The sequence below is a fragment of the Pipistrellus hanaki genome (assembly GCF_964339955.1).
Source record: "Pipistrellus hanaki genome assembly, chromosome: 3".
Classification (NCBI taxonomy): Eukaryota; Metazoa; Chordata; class Mammalia; order Chiroptera; family Vespertilionidae; genus Pipistrellus; species Pipistrellus hanaki.
In genome coordinates this window covers 48691174-48709930 of record NC_140505.1, presented here as the reverse complement: position 1 = coordinate 48709930, position 18757 = coordinate 48691174, and positions in this window count along the sequence as shown.

Sequence of the window (18757 nt, the reverse complement as noted above, 5' to 3'; positions counted from 1 at the left end):
CCCCAAGTGCCCTCCCCCGCAGGCCTGGTCCCCTCCAACAGCCCTCCCTTGCTGGCCATCTTGTGGCAGCCATCTTGTGTCCACATGGGAGCAGCCGTATTTGACCATATAGGGGTGGCCATCTTGTGTGTTGGAGTGATTTCAATTTTCATATTACCACTTTATTATATAGGATAATAGTTTAAGAAGTACAATAATATGTTAACATATGTAATGGGGTATAAAAGGGAGGCAGTTTTGATAAGCTTAGTAAGTCAGGTAAGATAAAGCCTAAAATACAGCCAAAGACAATAAACAAAAACCTTCAAGATCTCTACTAGGTGTACTGGTTAATAATGGTGGATTTTATAATAAAAGAAAACACGATAATTTCAAGAGACTCATCAAAAATTCTTTATTCAAAATATATTGATGTAAGCAGTAGATTCCTTAGTATAGCATTGCTCACACAGATGTTTGGTAAATATTCCTACTACTCATCTCCAGTTGCAAGCTATTCAAATATGAAAAAAAAAGAGTTTTAAGGAAAATTGTAGAATTGAGAATGCTGCATCCATGTCCTACATTTTCTATAGAGAAACTCCTCTTCACCCCAAAACCAAATAAAAGTGTTCTTTTTTTTGTGTCCCCAGGAGTGTGGGGCATAAAAGCATTTTCTTTACTCTTATCTTGAGTCTAAAGGTATGACTCTTAAAAACTCTCTTCCATAGAAGAAGTCCTCTAACATATTACACAAACATTTTTTTCAGATGTTAACAGTATTTTCACAGAACATCCTCTGTGTCAGCTGAATAAATAGAGTTACTTTTTCAGAAAGAATTGCAGGTGTGGCTTTTTGACCACTGAAATAAAGTATAATTTAATACAAGAAGCTATGGCATTTTTAAAGGGATTATAATGCCTCCAACTAAAAGATAGTCAGCATAACAGAAAATCAAGACTTTGGACCTATCATGTACTACAAGCAGAAGCTGATCCAAATATACTTCGTCTGTAAATCTTGTTTTCTTTGTGTGTTTTTTTTCCTATGGAAAACAAAGGATGGCTCATAAGGTAGAAATAAAATCCACAGGGTGAAGCCAAGATCTAAAGAGCATTGCTTTCTGAGAGGAGGAGTTAAGCCCTAATCAAAGAGTTGACAACACCTGTCCAGCAGATTTCAGCATTTCAACCCACCAATGACTGTTACATTTCCCTTCCTTAATGCCTTATAAGTGTCTCTTACAATATTCTTTGACTAACTCACCATTGTATGTTGGGTGTTTGAAAGTTAAGTACCTTGTATCTTTAGCTCTCAAGTTTTTAGAGTGAGAGAAATCTTACCTGTAGAACTACACTGAAGAAGCCTCCTTTACACTTGGACTTGATTTATATGTGGTTTCCTGAAATAGAAGGTAATAAACTTAGAGGAGACTTTGTAAGTCACGGGAAGAGGGTGAAACATGTAAATATTTGTGACCTGACAGCAGCCTAAATCAGATCATATATAACCACAATTCTTTAACATTCCTCCCATTGAGATGTGCTGTCTAGTTTCCTTCCCCTTCTAGCTGTACTGGTCTGTGATTTATTTTTACCTTTTTGGTATGGAAGAAGTGCTATTGTAAGAGTTTCTAACCTAGTCTTTAAGGAAAATGACAACTTCTGCATTAGTCCTTTTCAGAGCCCCCAGTTTCCATGTAGAATCCCAACCACCCACCTGGAGAGGTCACACTGAGAAACTCTGAGGCTACATGGAAAGGGGGAAGAGTCCATCCATTTCTAGCCTTCCAAGCATTTTGGCACAGTCTCACACACATGAGTGAAGCCATCGAGAACACTCTAAGCCAGCTCAGCTTTCAGCTGAATATGCCCAATTTATACCAGTCAACAATAAATGAAACAGAATTATCCAGCTGAGCCTTTCCTGGAATCCAGCTCCTGCTCTATTGACTGACCCACAAAATGGTGAGATATAATAAAAAATGTTTGTTACTTTAAGTCACTAAATTTGGGGAAAGATAACTATGCAATAATATAGATTTGAATATCTGCTAAATATTTTAGGTGAATATAGTACCAATTATCTTACAGAAACTCAATAAATATTTTTGAATGAATAGCATTTGATCTTTATAACATTATCTTCAGTCACACTTGAAGAACTTGAAGTGCTGAGACAGAGGTCAGGAAACTAAACCTTCTGAGCTAATGTGGCCTGGGAAGACTAAAACATTTACTATAGACTTGTCCTTTACAGAAAAGAAAAAAAAAATGCTGATATTCAAATTATTTTGTCTTTAATGAGAAGAATCTCTTCTGATTAGTTTCTGACTTTTTGACATAAACCAAATAATCTTTGATAGCTTCTTTGCTTTATAGTATAACAAAGTAATTTGTGTTCACTTTGAGTATAATCTACTTCAAACCTGTAATCAGCCATCTCTCCAAGGAGTGATTCTGATTTCTTTTAGTAGGATGTGATATTTAGAAACCATAATCTAGATACTATAGTCTCCTTGCTATTGAATTAGACATTGTTTCTAGGTCACTCTTCTATTTTATTATTATTATTATTATTATTATTATTATTTTAATCTTTATTATTAAAAGTATTACATAGGTCCTCCCTTTTCCCTCATCAATCTATAAAGTATAGTTGACATTCAATTTTATATTAGTTGCAAGTATACAATATAGTGATTTGACATTTATATACCTTATGATATGAAATCTCAATAAGTCTAGCATTAGAATGAAAACTAATAAAGAAAAAGAAAAAAAAATTCTAAGAACTTAACTGCCTTTCCAATCTGAACCATAATTCAGACTAAACAAATAGCTGTTATAGGAAAGTCCTCTCAATAGTACTGCTATTAATAAATGAAGATGAAATGACTGAATGAACATATTATCAATTAATAAAAACTCTAAAGAATAATGTATCTAGTAAATGATCATTAATGGCTACTGACATCACAAAAAGAGAGAGCACAGAATACTAAGTATAGTTGATGGAAGCACATGATGTTACCTATGAAATATTCTCATCCAAAACATCAAATTTAAGTTCAAGCAAGCCTTCCAAATCTAATAACCACATGACAGAAAATTTGGAGAGTAGAGGCATATGCTAAACAAGGTTATCGCAGGTGAATATAATCAGCATAATCCAGAATGTGGACAACTTTATACATCAAGGTTTCATCAAATAAATTATAAGGAAAACCAAGGGAGAGAAAGCTTACAGATTAAGAGAACTAAGAGAAGTATCAGCTAAATGAAATGTGTTAACCTACTTTGGATACTGATTCACACAAATCATCTGTAGGAAAATAACACAATCAGTGAAATTTGAACACGTAGTGAATGTTTGATGATATGGAATTAATTTTCACTTTTAAAGATGTGATTTTAAAATATGTTCTGCATGTTTTAAAGACATACAAAATATTTGAGTGTTTTAAAATATAACTAATGAACTGTATTGGGGATTCATAGAAATATAATTCAGTGGGATGGGAAAGAGAACAAGATGGGAGGGTAGTGAAAAAAAAAAATGACCATAGTTGAGAATTGTTATAGCTAGAAGATGGGTTTCCATGATACTATTTTCTCTACTTCTGTGTATGTTATAAATGTTCTGTCATAAAATGGAAAAAAACAAAACAGAAAATACAAAAGTGTGCTGATATTCTGGTCTGAAAGATTAACTGGATCAGATCTACCTACTTATATATTAAAAAACAGAATCTCTTAGAGTTCCAGGAAGGATAGCAGCATAGGAAAATGTGGTACTCATATTGTCCCACAGCTCAGAAGAAATACTGTTCATTGATGGGAGTAGCTTTATGACCAGTGGAGTTTAGGAGAGAAGGATATGAAATGATATCCTTGCTCAACACCAGGAGATCTTACCCCTGGGCCTTGTGCACAAATTGAACTTGTAGTGTGGACTAGAACTCTGGAATTAGGAGGAGATAAAACCCTGACTTGATATGCTGATTCTAAATATACATGTACTCTATTCCATGCCCATGGGGTTATCTGGAAGGAACAGGGCTTGCTGATGCCTAGAAGTAAGGTGATAAAAATGGACCTCTGTGCTAAAATTATTAGAGGCCATTACACTATCTAAAGAGCTGAAGGGTCCTCACAGGTGGTAAAAGGAAGTAGCCTTGAAGATGCCACAGCAGAAAGAGCAGCTCTACACAAAACAGTAATGCAGCTTTCCATACCTCTCTTTCTGCCCCCTTCACCCTCCCTTCCACACTATCTGAAAATCAATGGGGGGAAAAATATCCTGAAGTGAGAATTAAAAAAAAATCAGTACTCTCCTGTGTATAACAAAAATGATCTAAAAATTGGCCAGGAATGGGGATTTAATTACATTCTACATATAAGAGGTGGTTGATAAATCATACTCAAAGATATTTGTTCCTCAAAAGCTAACTTGGAATATAGTAAAAGAAGCCCACGATTCTATACATGATGGGAAGGAAGCACTATATGAATAGCTACTTCGGATAATAATGACTTTTGGCACGAGAAGAGTATTAATAGTGTCATGGCTATCTTCACCGATGTACATACAGAGAAAAGTGAATATTCTAATCCTCTCGTTCCACCTTTAGTCAGGCAGTCCAGGCTTGGGAATGTTTCCTGAAGAAAACTGGAAACATTACAGTAATGACCCCTGCTCCTGGAGGATTCAAGTACATATCAGTGCCAGTAGATTTCTTCACTGGGTGGGCTGAGCCCATTCCCAATGTGACATGAAAGGAACAGTTAAGCTTCAAAGGCACTGCTAAAGGAAATAACACGCAAGTTTATGCTCCCCAGAATCTTGCAAAATGACAATGGGCAGGCTTTCACATATTCCATGAATATACAGTCCTTAGGAAAAATGAAATGATGTAATCAAAGCCCAGTTTCATAGGTTTCAAACTATGCTAGGAAACCAATGACACCTGGCTTAAATTATTATCAGTTATCCTGACCTGGATCAGGACAGCACCTAAAGGAAATTATATATATATAATTGCTCCAGGGTGGTGGCAGGGCCTGTGTTCCACTTGGGGGAAATTGAATGTTGCTTTGTGACTGCCAAGTCCTTGGTGCCAGTGTACATTATGGCAGCTCTTGCACTATATATATATATATATATATATATATATATATATATATATATATATATATATATATGATGTGTGTGTATATATACACACACACACACACACACACACACACACACACACACACACACACATATATATATATATACACTGGTGGTCAGTATATATATATATATATATATATATATAAACTAGTGGCCCAGTGCATGGATTTGTGCACATTGAAAGGAAATTAATTAGAAAAAATATTTTAATATCACTATTCACCCTTTCTCTATAATAGAAGTGCCAACCAAATTAACGATTGACAAAGTCAGATGGAAACACAAGTGTGCAATTGGTGCCAGCGAGAGCTTTATATGTATCGTGTAGGCATGAGTCAATTTAGTCTTGTATATACATAGAATAAACATGCTTAATTAGACCTGCTTTCTGATGTAGCTAAACTTTTTCAGCCCAGTGAAGCCCCCCTCTTTCAGGTAACTGTCAGCAACACAGCAGTAAATATCAACACAAAGCAGATTATTATTGTAGATCACACAAGGAAAACAAAGGGTAAAATATTTAATTGCAGCAGTGTTTGACTATATTCTAGACAGTGAGAAAACCTTTTCAAGGTCCACCATTTCTTACTTCTTTTCAGCAGGGTAAAGTTTCTAAACTTTATAAATCTCTGTTTTCTGGCTAATGAATATAAAATAGGATTCCACCAAGTCTACTTTCTACCTACTCCACGAGTTTTGTGAGGATCTAATGAGATGAGAAAACACTTCTCAAACATTTGGTTAAAGTGTGAAATGTTTGCACCTGGCTATAAAGCAAGTCATGTTCCCAGGCTGAAGAAACTGCAAGAAGGCTAGTCATTACTAGGGAGAGGAAGCTGGGCATTGCTACATGATGTAATTACCTGGTGCCCACAGTCACTGTTTCAGGCTGGGCTGGGCTGTAGGCCTCATTTTGAGCCATGGGGTCTCAGCAGCATCAGCTGCAATTTGGTGGGCTGTTGCTCCAGGGTGATGGCAGGGCCTGTGTTCCACTTGGGGGAAATTGAATGCTGCTTTGTGAGTGCCAAGTCCTTGGTGCCAGTGCACATTATGGCAGCTCTTGCATTGCACGTATGTCCCCTGGTGGTCAGTATGTGTCATAGTGACCAGTCAAATGGTTGGGCACTTAGCATATTAGCCTTTTATATATGTAGATGTGTGTTTTTCAATATATTCTATGATTTTTTACTGATAGGAAGGGAGAAGGATAGAGATTTAGGAACATTAATGAGAGAGAAACATCAGTCAGCTGCCTCCTTCACACCTTCTTTTTTATAGCAGCATAGTATTATATATATATATATATATATATATATATATATATTGTTTTGTTATTTTTAGAGATGAAGGAAGAGGAATAGATAGAAACATCAGTGATGAGAGAGAATCATTGATTGGCTGCCTCCTGCATGCCCTCTACTGGGGATCAAGCTTACAACCCAGGTATGTACCCTGAATGGGAATCAAACTGGTGACCTCTTGGTTTCTGAGTTAATGCTCAATTGCTGAGCCACACCAGCTGGGCTAAAGGAATTCTTTTTGAACTTATGAATGGTAGAACCTTTAAAGACTCCTTTCAAATTTTAGTATGCCTGACCCCATTTGTAGAATAGGCTGTTAAACATATTATCCAATTAGGAAAGATGAATAAAAACTTAAATAAACATGTTAATCTGATTTTATCCACACCAACATATACTAAACTACACCCATATAATACAGGGAACTCGGCATTTTTAAAAACCTGGAAATCAGGATCCCCACAAGATCAACTAAAACCAATGTGAACAGGATTTTATTTGGCATAATTAACAAATCATTCTTTCCTTAACCTACAAGATATAGCTTCCTGGATACATCACTCTCACATGAAGCCAGCTATACCATCTAGTGAGAGCAGGGAACTGCATTCACTGTATTCCTGCGAACTTAAGTTACACTTCAAAAGGCAAGATCAGTGATGCCTTATAATAAGTCTGCCCTTACTCCTAACAGGGTTTTTTATTTTTCTATATTCTGTCTCTTTATGCACTCTTGTTCTCAGGAATCCCAGAACCTAGGGGACCCCAGGATTTTCATAAGTCAGGCAGCCAGAGAATTTCACTCCTCGAACTCAAAGACACATTCCATCCATGTTCAGCCTAAAGCTAATACAGAAGTATGACACATTTCCATTCCCTGAAAAATGAAGAGTGAAAAAAAACTCAGGGAGAAATTTTTGGACAGGACAAGGGTTTCAAGGTTTGGATGGTTCTTACTAATGTTATTCTTGCTAAATACTAAAATGTACCACAGTACCTTGTAGATGCAGCAGTGAATAGATGAGGTTGACTAAAACCACAGCTGGGTAAGTTTAGCTAACTACAAAGAAGAAATCAACACGTAATTAACCAAATAGTGTAGATAAACTAAGGCTAACCCTTCTGTTAGGGAGACAGAATTTTGAGTGTAAATCCCCTTTCTTCTTGTTGCAAGTAAATGAGGTCACCTTGTGGCAATCATGTCTCACTCTTGAATAGAGCACCTTAAAGGATGGACACCATGAGGTTGATAACAATGAGTCAATTCCTCAAAAAAAATCATATATATATATATGATTTGTTAAATATTTATATATATATATATATATATATATATATATATATATATATATATATTTGTTAAATACTATTGTGTGTGTATATATATATATATATATATATATATATATATATATATATATATATAAAATATATTAATATATTAATAAAAGCCTTAGAGGTGATCAGGCCTGCAGAGGAGCACTTAGGCATCAATCAGGTCAGCAGGGTAGCAGTTAGGGGGCAATCATGCTGGCAGGCAGAAACAGTTAGGGGCAATCAGGCAAGCAGGTGAGCAGTTAGGAGATAGAGATCCCAAATTGTCATTGTCAGACATCCCACGAACTGTCCTAGATTGGAAAGGGTGCAGGCTGGGATGAGGGACCGCCCCCCCCCCCGCCCCAATACACAAATTTTGTGTAACAGGCCACTAGTGTGTGTGTGTGTAATTTGAAATTTGATTATAAATATTGATCAATCATGCAAAATAACTTTATAATAACATCTATACTAGTATTTGGCCAAATAACTGGATACCATAGCTTATTCAAGTTGAAACATAAAGTTAACCATATCAAGAATCAATATTCATTTCACTTATTCACTTCTTTAAAATGTGCCTGAATACAACCCTACGGAGAGCAAAATTCCCTGACTTTTATACCTCATACCTATATTATTACTAAATTTACGTCCTCATCATCTGCACTCTACAAAGATACTATCTCTTTAATAGTAAGTGTTTAATATTATAATTTTTATATCTCCAATATATAACATAGGTCTTGATACCCACTTAATCCAGAAATACTCATTGAGAGAATGACACAATTTATTAGACATGATATGTTGGTACTTAAAGTGCATTAGTTTCTGATCTATGGGATTCATAAAAGTATAGAATTAGACAAGATTTAAGAATAAAATACTTTAGGTTATAAATATTAACATAATGTTCAATTTAAGTATTTATAATGTTTAATACTGAAATTTTTATGATTTAATAGTCAACCCACCCTGTATGTGTATAATATGTCACTAAAAAAGATCTACTACTTACAGTACTGCTTATGGTAAGCATCTTCTAGTTGTAATTTAAATGACAGTGGCAGATTCTACCATGCCACTATAAACAAATGGTAATTACAAAATGAATGAAGCAGCTTGTTAGTACAACACCATGTAAACTGAGCATATCTATTATTTTATAAAATTAATTATTTGATGATGCAAATGAATTGCCTTCATGATAGAAACTAAATATTTGATTCAACATTTTGGAACAAAGAGGGTTGTGCAGTGGAAATCCTTGATTAGTAAGGCTGGAATGTTTCAGTCATACCAGACAAAAATATTTACCATAAACAAGGTAACATCTGGTAAGAGAAAAGTAGGCAAACCTTACAAAGCTCAAAACAGAGTAACTACAATCTTGATCACCATAAAAAATGCTGAAATGAACATAGAGCTGCATATATTTTTGCAAGTAATTCCTTTCAATTTTTTTAGGTAGATACCCAGAAGAGGGTTTCTCTGTCATATGGGAAGGTTATTCTTAATTTTTGAGGAAAGATGGGTAAGGGTAGAAAAGGATTAAGGGGATCAAACATATGATGATGAGTATTTGACTTTGAGTGTTAGGCACACAATGTAATATACAGATTATGTTTCATAGAAATGTATGAATACCTATATAATTTTATTAACCAATGTCACCCAAATAAATTTTAAAATTTGATGAACCTAAAAAATTCTGAAAATAAATATTAGCCACAACTTTGTTATTCTTTATTACAAACCAAACTGAAAAATGGCAAAATTTAAATGTCTGTGTGTGTGCATGCGCACATGAATGTGTGATTCTTACCATTTATTACAAAACAAAATTTTAATTTTGTCTTAACTATTACAAAAAAAACAGTTAGATTTACTCTACATTATTCATAAATATTAAAGGTCAAATGAATAAATTAACATATTTTAATTTTGTTTTATTACTATCTTTGTTGCTAAAGTTGAAATGATATAAAATGTTTGCCTTAATATGTTTATTAGACATAATCTTAAATGCAAATCCTACATATATCTTGTGATTTTTTTTAGTTGAACATATTCAGACATAATGCACTTCCTAAAATAAAAATTTATAAAAGGAGAACATTCACAATTATATGCATTTTGGATGTAGAAAAAGCATATGGATGAGTAATACATATGTACTGTATAAAAGTTGTACAGTTCCTTATATCACATTCACTGTTCATCTTATAATAGCTCTGTTCTTTTCCTGTGATGTCATTAGTGAGTAAGAAATAAACAATGGGTGGGGTATAATTTAGTGGAACATATGTCTGTTTATTGATACCAGTGAGGCAGTTTCAAATGACGAGGATCAGCCCCTGTTCCTATTTCTATGCACAATTGTATATTACCACATTTAGCTACATATTGAAAGTTAGAACATTTAATTTTTCTCTTTAGGTACTCTTTCTCAATCCATGAGCCCTTTTAAAACTTCATACTAATTATATTGTGTTTTATTATGGTAAGCATTCCCCTGAAACCTAGAAAAAATTTAATACAAGGGAAGAATTGATTATTTTCTCAAATAAATGCCTTCTAAATTAAGTTTAAGCAAGTTGATATCTCAACATCTGTTTGCAGAATGTCAATGATCCAAAATGATTGATCAGATAATATTACTGAATTTTTACTACTTCAATTTTTGGAAAAAAATATTGTATTTTTAAATTCTTCTGATAGATTTAGAGATCTTATTTATAAAATTGTTTAATTCCCAACACATAAAGTCATCAAACTACTGAGCCCAATATTCCTTTTCTTTTTGGTAACATTTGCAGAACCTCAACTCTCTGGCAGTACATGCAGCATTTATACTCAAACAAACAATCACTACCTTCCAATACCTGATAACTGTGCCTTTTAAACAATATCATCATTAGTTTCAAAGCTCTGCAGAGTACTAAATGTTTTATCTCAAATAGACATATCCATTTTAAGTGAAGGTATTGATTCAGAATAGCAAAGCCACATCTTCATCTGTAGTTAAGGGAAACATTTAGTTACCTAAGTAATTCTTATGAATTTCTGAAGGCAGATTTATTTCATTATTTCCATCACGTATTTGTTTATTTGACAGTGAAGCTAAAACTCCTTATTAAAATAGATTAGCTGAAACATCAAGGTTAAAATACAGTTCTCACAAAAACAAGAAAACCAAGACTAATTGTCTGATTTTTATTTAGACAGTCAGAGAACACTGGGGAATCTTGCTTATTGGCCAATATAGTGAGTTTCTTACACTGAGCCCACCAGAAGCTAGAAATATGAAAGGACAGGACCCAAGTTCAAGGAAAATTAGAAAGGTGAGTAGTGCACTAGAGCACAGCAAAAGCTAACACGATAATTGGATAGGAAAGAAAACTCTCCCTCTCTGTCCTTATAGGAAGGGCAGGTTTAAAAAGAAGAGAGATTGGTCTTTGAAACAGAAGTCTGCTTTCCTCCCAGGTTTTGTGGCTCCTGAATAAAATCTGCTTCCTTTTGCACTAGTACCTACCTCACGAGGTTGGCTTTCTTGTGGCAGGCAGCCAAACCTCCGTTTTTTGTTTGGTTATATAACAAAAGAAGCAACCATAATTTGGGGTGTGATAATGAATAATAGTTGCAGGCAAGAAATATATACATCCTAAAAAAGCGCCATCAGACAGCACAAGGAGAAATTAGGGACATTAAAAAAACATTAAAAAATAAAAGAACCAGCTTATCAGAAACCAGACATACCTAGCAGAGTTAGAGCGGTCTCATTCAGGCACATTGGTGAGAGAAGAATAAAGCCCACAAATCAAATCATCCCTTCAGAGGAGATAAACTGAAGGTCTTAAATACCTAGGTGGTTCTGCCATGGCCCATCTATTTCCCTTCTGTCAATAATGTTCAGAATAATCCCTGGATACTCAGACTAATTGCTTTCCCTAAGAATCATTTCCAATGCACACTCTGAGTATTTAATGAACACTAGAGGCCCAGTGCACGAAATTTGTGCACAGGGGGGAGTGTCTCCCAGTCCAGCTTGCACCCTCTCCAATCTGAGACCCCTCAAGGCACAGTAGGACATTCTTGTCACAATTCAGGACTGCTGGCTCCCAACTGCTCACCTGCCTGCCTTCCTGATTGCCCCTAACCACTTCTGCCTGCCAACCTGATCACCCTCTAACCACTCCCATGCCAGCCTGATTGATGTCTAACTGCTCCCCTACCAGCCTGTTTGCCCTCAACTTCCCTCCTCTGCCTGCCTGGTCACCCCTAACTTCCCTCCCCTGCAAAGTTGATTGCACCAGGCCTCTAGATATTAAATATTTAAGAATGCTAAATTTTTTCCTAAAATGACACACTTTAAAATATTTTAAAAGTATCTCACGTGTTAAAAATTTGAAAATAAAATAAATGGGCTTTAAGTAAAACAAAAATATTGCATTATTAAAGTAGTACTATGACAAAACCTTGGTGTTTATTAATCAATAATAATAACCTCATCTCCCTTGGAAGACTATTAAACTATATTTTCCTCCCACTTGCATCTATTTTGGGCCATGTACCTGGGATGACATTATATCAGGAGAATATGAGTAAAAAATGATGTGTCCCCTCCAGTTTGACTTGGTTAACAGTGTATGTGCTTTCTGCATTGACTTTGTCTTTCTTGCTGTCAGTCTGATGATGCATATGATACAGTTCCAAAATCCCAAATATTTGAGTACTGGGCCTGATGGAATGTTTTTGTCCCTGAAATACAGCTTGGAGCAAAGATCCTTACCTCCTGTTTCATTTGCTCCACCTAAACTGTGATGTAAGGGGAAAATAAACTTCATTTTGTATATTCTCTTGAGATGTTGGTTGTTACAACATTTACCCCAACATAATCATAATAAACATGATAAGTTTGGATATTGCCAAAGGAAAAAACAAAACCCAAAGTATATGCCATTCAGACAGTAGTTGTTTGGCATTTGGAGAAGAAAGTCACTTCAGAGGCTGGAAAGAAGCAGCTCTATGTAACCGAAGAGGCCATGGAAAACTGCTTTCCAACACACTTGTCTTTTTGAGCTTTTGGCAATTTTTTCCAGTCAGAGAAAAAGTCTGAGAAAGTCTGCTGGGTGATGAGACACTTTTAGCCATTTCTACAGTTGACATGGAGTGAATCAGAAGATATATGTATGAAGTTTTCCTCCTATACCAGCCAGCCTGTTAATTCCCAGACAGCTGATTGAGACCATTTGAGACTGTCTAACCCCAGATGACCCTACACAGATCACAAAATCTTTTGCGTCAATCCTCAGCACTGTGAGAATTAATACATGATACTAGTGTTAAGCCACTGCATTTTAAGATGATTTGCCGTGCAGCAAGAGCAAACAGGCACAAAATGTGATATGGAGAGAGAGGAGCTTTCTTAACAATAATTTAAAACTACTTGGCATTTGCTGGAAACATGTTGAGGATGGAAATGTGTCATGGAAAAAGCAAGGAATAGAAAAATATGGATCTAAATTGTCATAGTGCTGGAAAACAGTGAAAAGAAATAACAACAGAAGCAAGCAAAAAAACCAAACAAACAAACAAACAAAAAAAAACACACAAAACAAACCTAAACAAAACACACGTGTATTTGCTTTTTACCAGGTTGGAGAAACTACAATTATTGAAGTAGTGGCATTACAACTAACGAGTGGTTATCTTAAATAACATGGAAAATAGAAAATATATTTAATATACTTGAACATTCAACTAATTCAATCAGGCGAGATGTTACTAATGTCAATTGGTTGGACCCAGTATTCTGTGCTCAGGGAAGGGAAGAGACAGATGGTCTAATAAAGAAATTATTTAGTTTGCAAGCCAGGATTTATTGGAAATAGAGAAGATACAGGTCTTGCTAAACAATAGTTCATCTTCAGTCTCTTCTTCTAATAAAGATCCACAAAGTAAAATAAAATTTGGAATAAAAAACCAAATTAAAGTTTTAAGTCTAAAGGTCCTTCTTTAGGCTTCTGAAAGATTTAAAGTAGGATCTAGTGCTCATTCTCTGTTTAACAAAAAGAACTAAGAATTTTAAGGTGGTGGTATCTCAGTTACCTGATATGAAGACTAAAGAGATACAATATGGATGAGCCCTTTGGAATATTGAGTGGACCCATATCAGGTGGATAAGAAACCCATAAACTTTTAGTAATATTGTTCTGGTAAAAGCACAATCAGCTTGGAACAAAATGACGACAATAAAATATTACAAACAAAAAAGGGGAAAAAAGGACTTTAGGCTTCTAATTTTCTACTATTGAGAAGTAGGTTGAGAAATAAAATATGAACAACTTCTAATGAAAAGATTTGTTTCTCTATGGAAGACCTGGAAACAATTGCTTGCCTGAAATTCAGAACTATTATGGGCCTGTGATTCTCAAGTTCTTCTGATTCTTCCAAATCTTATGAATGGCATTGTTATTGCAATTATCCTATTCTCATTTCAAAGTTGTACACTATGTACATTTTTTTGTGATGAATTACTTGACTATGTAGTTCACTGTTAATCTGTCAAGAGAGGACCACAATTTGCTAAGATTGACAGTTCATTGAGCCATTTTTGTTTATTTCCTATGTGTACAATTCTGTGAAATTTCAAAGCTTTTTATTTATTGCAAGATTTCTGGGGGGGGGGGGGGATTCAACTTTTATTTTAGTGGTCTGAATAAAGTGAATTTGGGTCCATATCTGGAAATAACGGTTTAGTCCTTTTGGTTTAAATTAACAGGGAACACTTCAATATTTGTAACTTTTTCCAAATGAATGGTGTTGTCTTATCTTGTAATAAGCCCTTTATTCTGGAAACTACTTAAGAAGGAACATGGTAATATCCTCAGAGGTACATGTGACAGGGAGAGAAGTAGATGACATGCAGGATGAAAAACAGAGCTCGTATTGACTCCGAAGGATGATATGTTGAGAGTGTCTGCCTGGAAGGCTGAGGAGGAACACTGAGAAGCCAGATATATGATGCTCCCAGGAAGAGTGCTATGACCCATAACCAGTAATTTTCTTGGGAAAGGATAAAGTGTGAATGACAGTCCATTTAAATTACTTGTAGATCTAATTCAAATTCCATAATATTAGTAAGCGATCTCTTTTATAAGGACTATAAGTATTCAAAATGCAAATTCATCCAGCATAGGATAAATTATTACAAATTATTTATAATTCTATTTCTCACTAAGGACACTGCCACTTAAATATATCTGAACATATACCTGAAGAGCTAGTAGGAGTTACTTCAAAACAAATTTAACTTTTTATTGACTCTTTAAATTGACCCAAATAATCCATTGCAAAACTGTGGTTATTGTATCAAGCTGATGCATTTTCCTTTGGAACAATGATAATTTTAGTTCCAAAACCACAACCTATTTAGGTATATAAGTGCACCTGAACTGAAAGCTTACTTTAGAAGTACTTCACTATAGACATAAAATTTTGCTTGATTTTTCTCCTTTAAATAGTAAATTTCATTTGGAGTATGAAGCTTTACAGAGAAAGTAAAACTTGTAAATATTATTGTTCTTTAGGCAAGAAATACTCTAGGAACTTCCTTAGTGGAAAAGGCTGCTGAAAAAATTTTATCAACTTCCAAAAATACTTGCTACTTAACCTCCTGACAATTTCCTCCAGGCTATTCTGTTCATCTCAGTACAACAATCATAACTTAATTTTATAAACATAATTTAAATCAAGATCCTTTTAAATAATAAACAATAGTCCACACTTACTAAATGTATCTAAAGGACTGACATGAAATGAGATTCTATTTTCTGACCCTTATATCTTATAGTAAAGAATTTCTTGCTAAAAAAAATTAAAAACATACAAACTGGTTTTATCTTGTATGTTGAATGTAGTTATAAGAATAAGAACTATTAAAAGGAAGACATCAATATTTTTGTGTACTCTTCTAGATAATTAATATATTATAAATAAATATATTCATTTCACAATATTAAATCAAATTATAAAACACTATATAGTATGAACCAGAATTCTAAAACAGATATTATAGACTAGAGACCTGTTGCATGAATTTGTGCATGGGTGGGGTCCCTAGACCTGGCTGGCAATCAAGGCTGATCACGGTCAGGCCAATCAGGGGGAGCGACAGGGGGAGGAACTGTGGGCTGATCAGGGCCTGCTGGCTAGGTGGAGGGGTGGGGTGTGGGATGTTGGCCACTGGCCCCAAAGAGGGAGCTGGTTCTCAGCACCCCTGAGAAAGGGACTGTGTCAGCTGCCACCCACCCCCAGTTCTCATTCCAGCCTGGGACTGAAGGCCCCGGTGGGCCAGGAGAGGAAGCGATGGTAGCCGGGCCGGGCATAGAAGGAATGGACTTCAAATGCCATGCTGCTAGCTACAGGAGATAGGCTGTGGGAGCACACTGACCACCAGGGAGCAGCTCCTGCATTGAACATCTGCCCTCTGGTGGTCAATGCATATCATAGCGACTGGTCAACCAGTTATTCTGATTGTTCCGGTCATTAAGTCGTAATGGTTGCTTAGACATATGTGTATATATATATATATTCAGACTAATTAAGACATTATTTTGAGAAAGGCATTGCACTATGAATACAAATTATCAATATTAATCCTCAAAATAAGCCTATGAGGTAAAAAAACAAACAAACAAACAAACAAAAAACACCAACATTATTTTAATTATATAAATAAAATGAAGCACAGGGCAGTTGAGTAAACTTTCCATCATCACAATTTAGGTGGGAAAAAAAGAGTAGGATTAAAGTTCAGTTCAAACAGGTGATTCCAGAACCTATGCCACTATCTACTGTTCACAGTTGTTGTCTGTACATGAAAACCTATATGTCACTATATTATTTTGGAAGATTTCCTTAGCTTTCAGGATCTTACTGTACATTTCTTATCCCAGTTCTAAATCATCTAAAAAAAAATCCCTACTCCTTTATTGAAGAATAGCATTAGAATCTAAGATAAAGGCTCTAGATGTGCTCATAGTTACTAGGATGTTTTTATTCCTAGGATCCCTCATCAGAAATAGCAAGCAAAGATTCATGTGTATATATGCATATCAGTAAATATTTCTATATGCAATAATATAAGCTTATATTAAGGTAACCATGAGTGCTTACCAATAACTCCAACTCTATCTTATTAATAAATGGATAATTCTAATTTCTTGCCTTGCTTATTAGGTGTTTTTTTTTTTTTTAATATACTTTTATTGACTTCAGGTAGGAAGGGAGAGAGAGATAGAAGCATCAATGATGAGAGGGAATCATTGATTGGCTGCTTCCTTTACACCTCCTACTGGAGATCGAGCACACAACCCAAGTATGTGCCGTTGATCAGAATCGAATCTGGGATCCTTCAGTTTATAGACCAATCCTCTATCCATTGAGTCAAAACAGCTAGAGCATCTTGCTAATTTGTAAACCCCTATTCCATCAGTAGAAAACTTGGTCTCCACCATCTGACATATATTTACTTAATTGCTTATTTTCAATATTGATGTATACCAGAAACTCTACAAACAATAAAACAGTGCATATACAGTTTATTTTGCCTTTAGTCTTATAAAATCATTCATTTCCAAAGTAACTTAGATCAGAATGCTTTCCCCCATCTACTTCATTGAGATAGTATTACAAATTTATAATGTAGCTAGATTTGTTTTGTCAAATTTTGTTAACATTCTGAGATTCCAAGAGCACCTGAATAATTTAATTTTATACATTAAGATCTAATCTTTTTACCTTAAAACTCTATAGATTTTGATAAATGTAGAGTCAATGGTATCAAACATTTTTATATCATAAACAATAGTTTTGCCAGTCTAAAATATTCTTCACATTTTATGTATTTACACCTGCTTTCCTCCCAAGCCTCAATTACCAAACTTTATAGCATTTCTATAGTTTTTCCTCTTTGAGGATGTCATATAATTGAACAAATCATATACAGGTTTATTTAGTCTGTCTACCTTCAGTTAGCAATATGTATTAAACATGAACACAGATATTTTTATTTCTAGATAGCTCTTTTTTTCTTATAAAATGATATTGTATATATGTACCAGTTTGTTTATCCAATCACCTATTGAAGGACACTTTAGTTGTTTCTAGTTGTTGGGGGTAATGAATTTAGCTGTGATATAAACAAAACTAAACTCGTGCAGGTTTTGTGTAAATATGCATTTTCCATTCAGTTTGGATTATAAGGTAAGACTGTATTGAATTTTGTACAAAATTCCCAAAGTGTCTTCCAAATGTGGTCAATCACTTGGAATTCCCACTAGTATTGAGTGAGAGTTATTTTGTTCAACATCCTAGCCAGTATTTGGTATTGTCATTTTATTTTGTATTCTAGCCATTCCAATAAATGTGTTTTACTCATTTTATTTTACAACTAGAGCCCTGGTGCATGAATTCGCGCATGGGTTGGGTCCTTCGACCTAGCTGGCGATAGGGGCTGAACAGGGCCATCTCGCCTAGTCCTAAACCTGCCTGATCAGGCCAGTCAGTTAAGGGGAGGGATCATGGGAGGTTGGCTGTGGGAGTGCACTGACCACCAGGGGCCAGATCCTGCTTTGAGTGTCTGTCCCCTGGTGGTATTGCTACCAGCCAGTTGTCTGGCCATCCAGTTGTAATGGTTGCTTAAGCTTTTTTATATATAGATTACCTAATGATAAAGAATGTTGAGCATATTTTTATATGCTTATTTTTTACCAGTATATCTGGCTTTGTAATGTGCCTATTCAGATATCTTGTCCACTTTAAAATTGGATTTTTGTTTTTGTGGAGATTTTTTTTTAGTAGCTTTCTTCAGAATTTCATCTTTGTCTCTTGTTTTAATATGATATTCCTATGTCATGATGTCTGATTTTCTAAATCTCTTGTAACTGTGATTAATTTTGAAAGTTTTGCCATT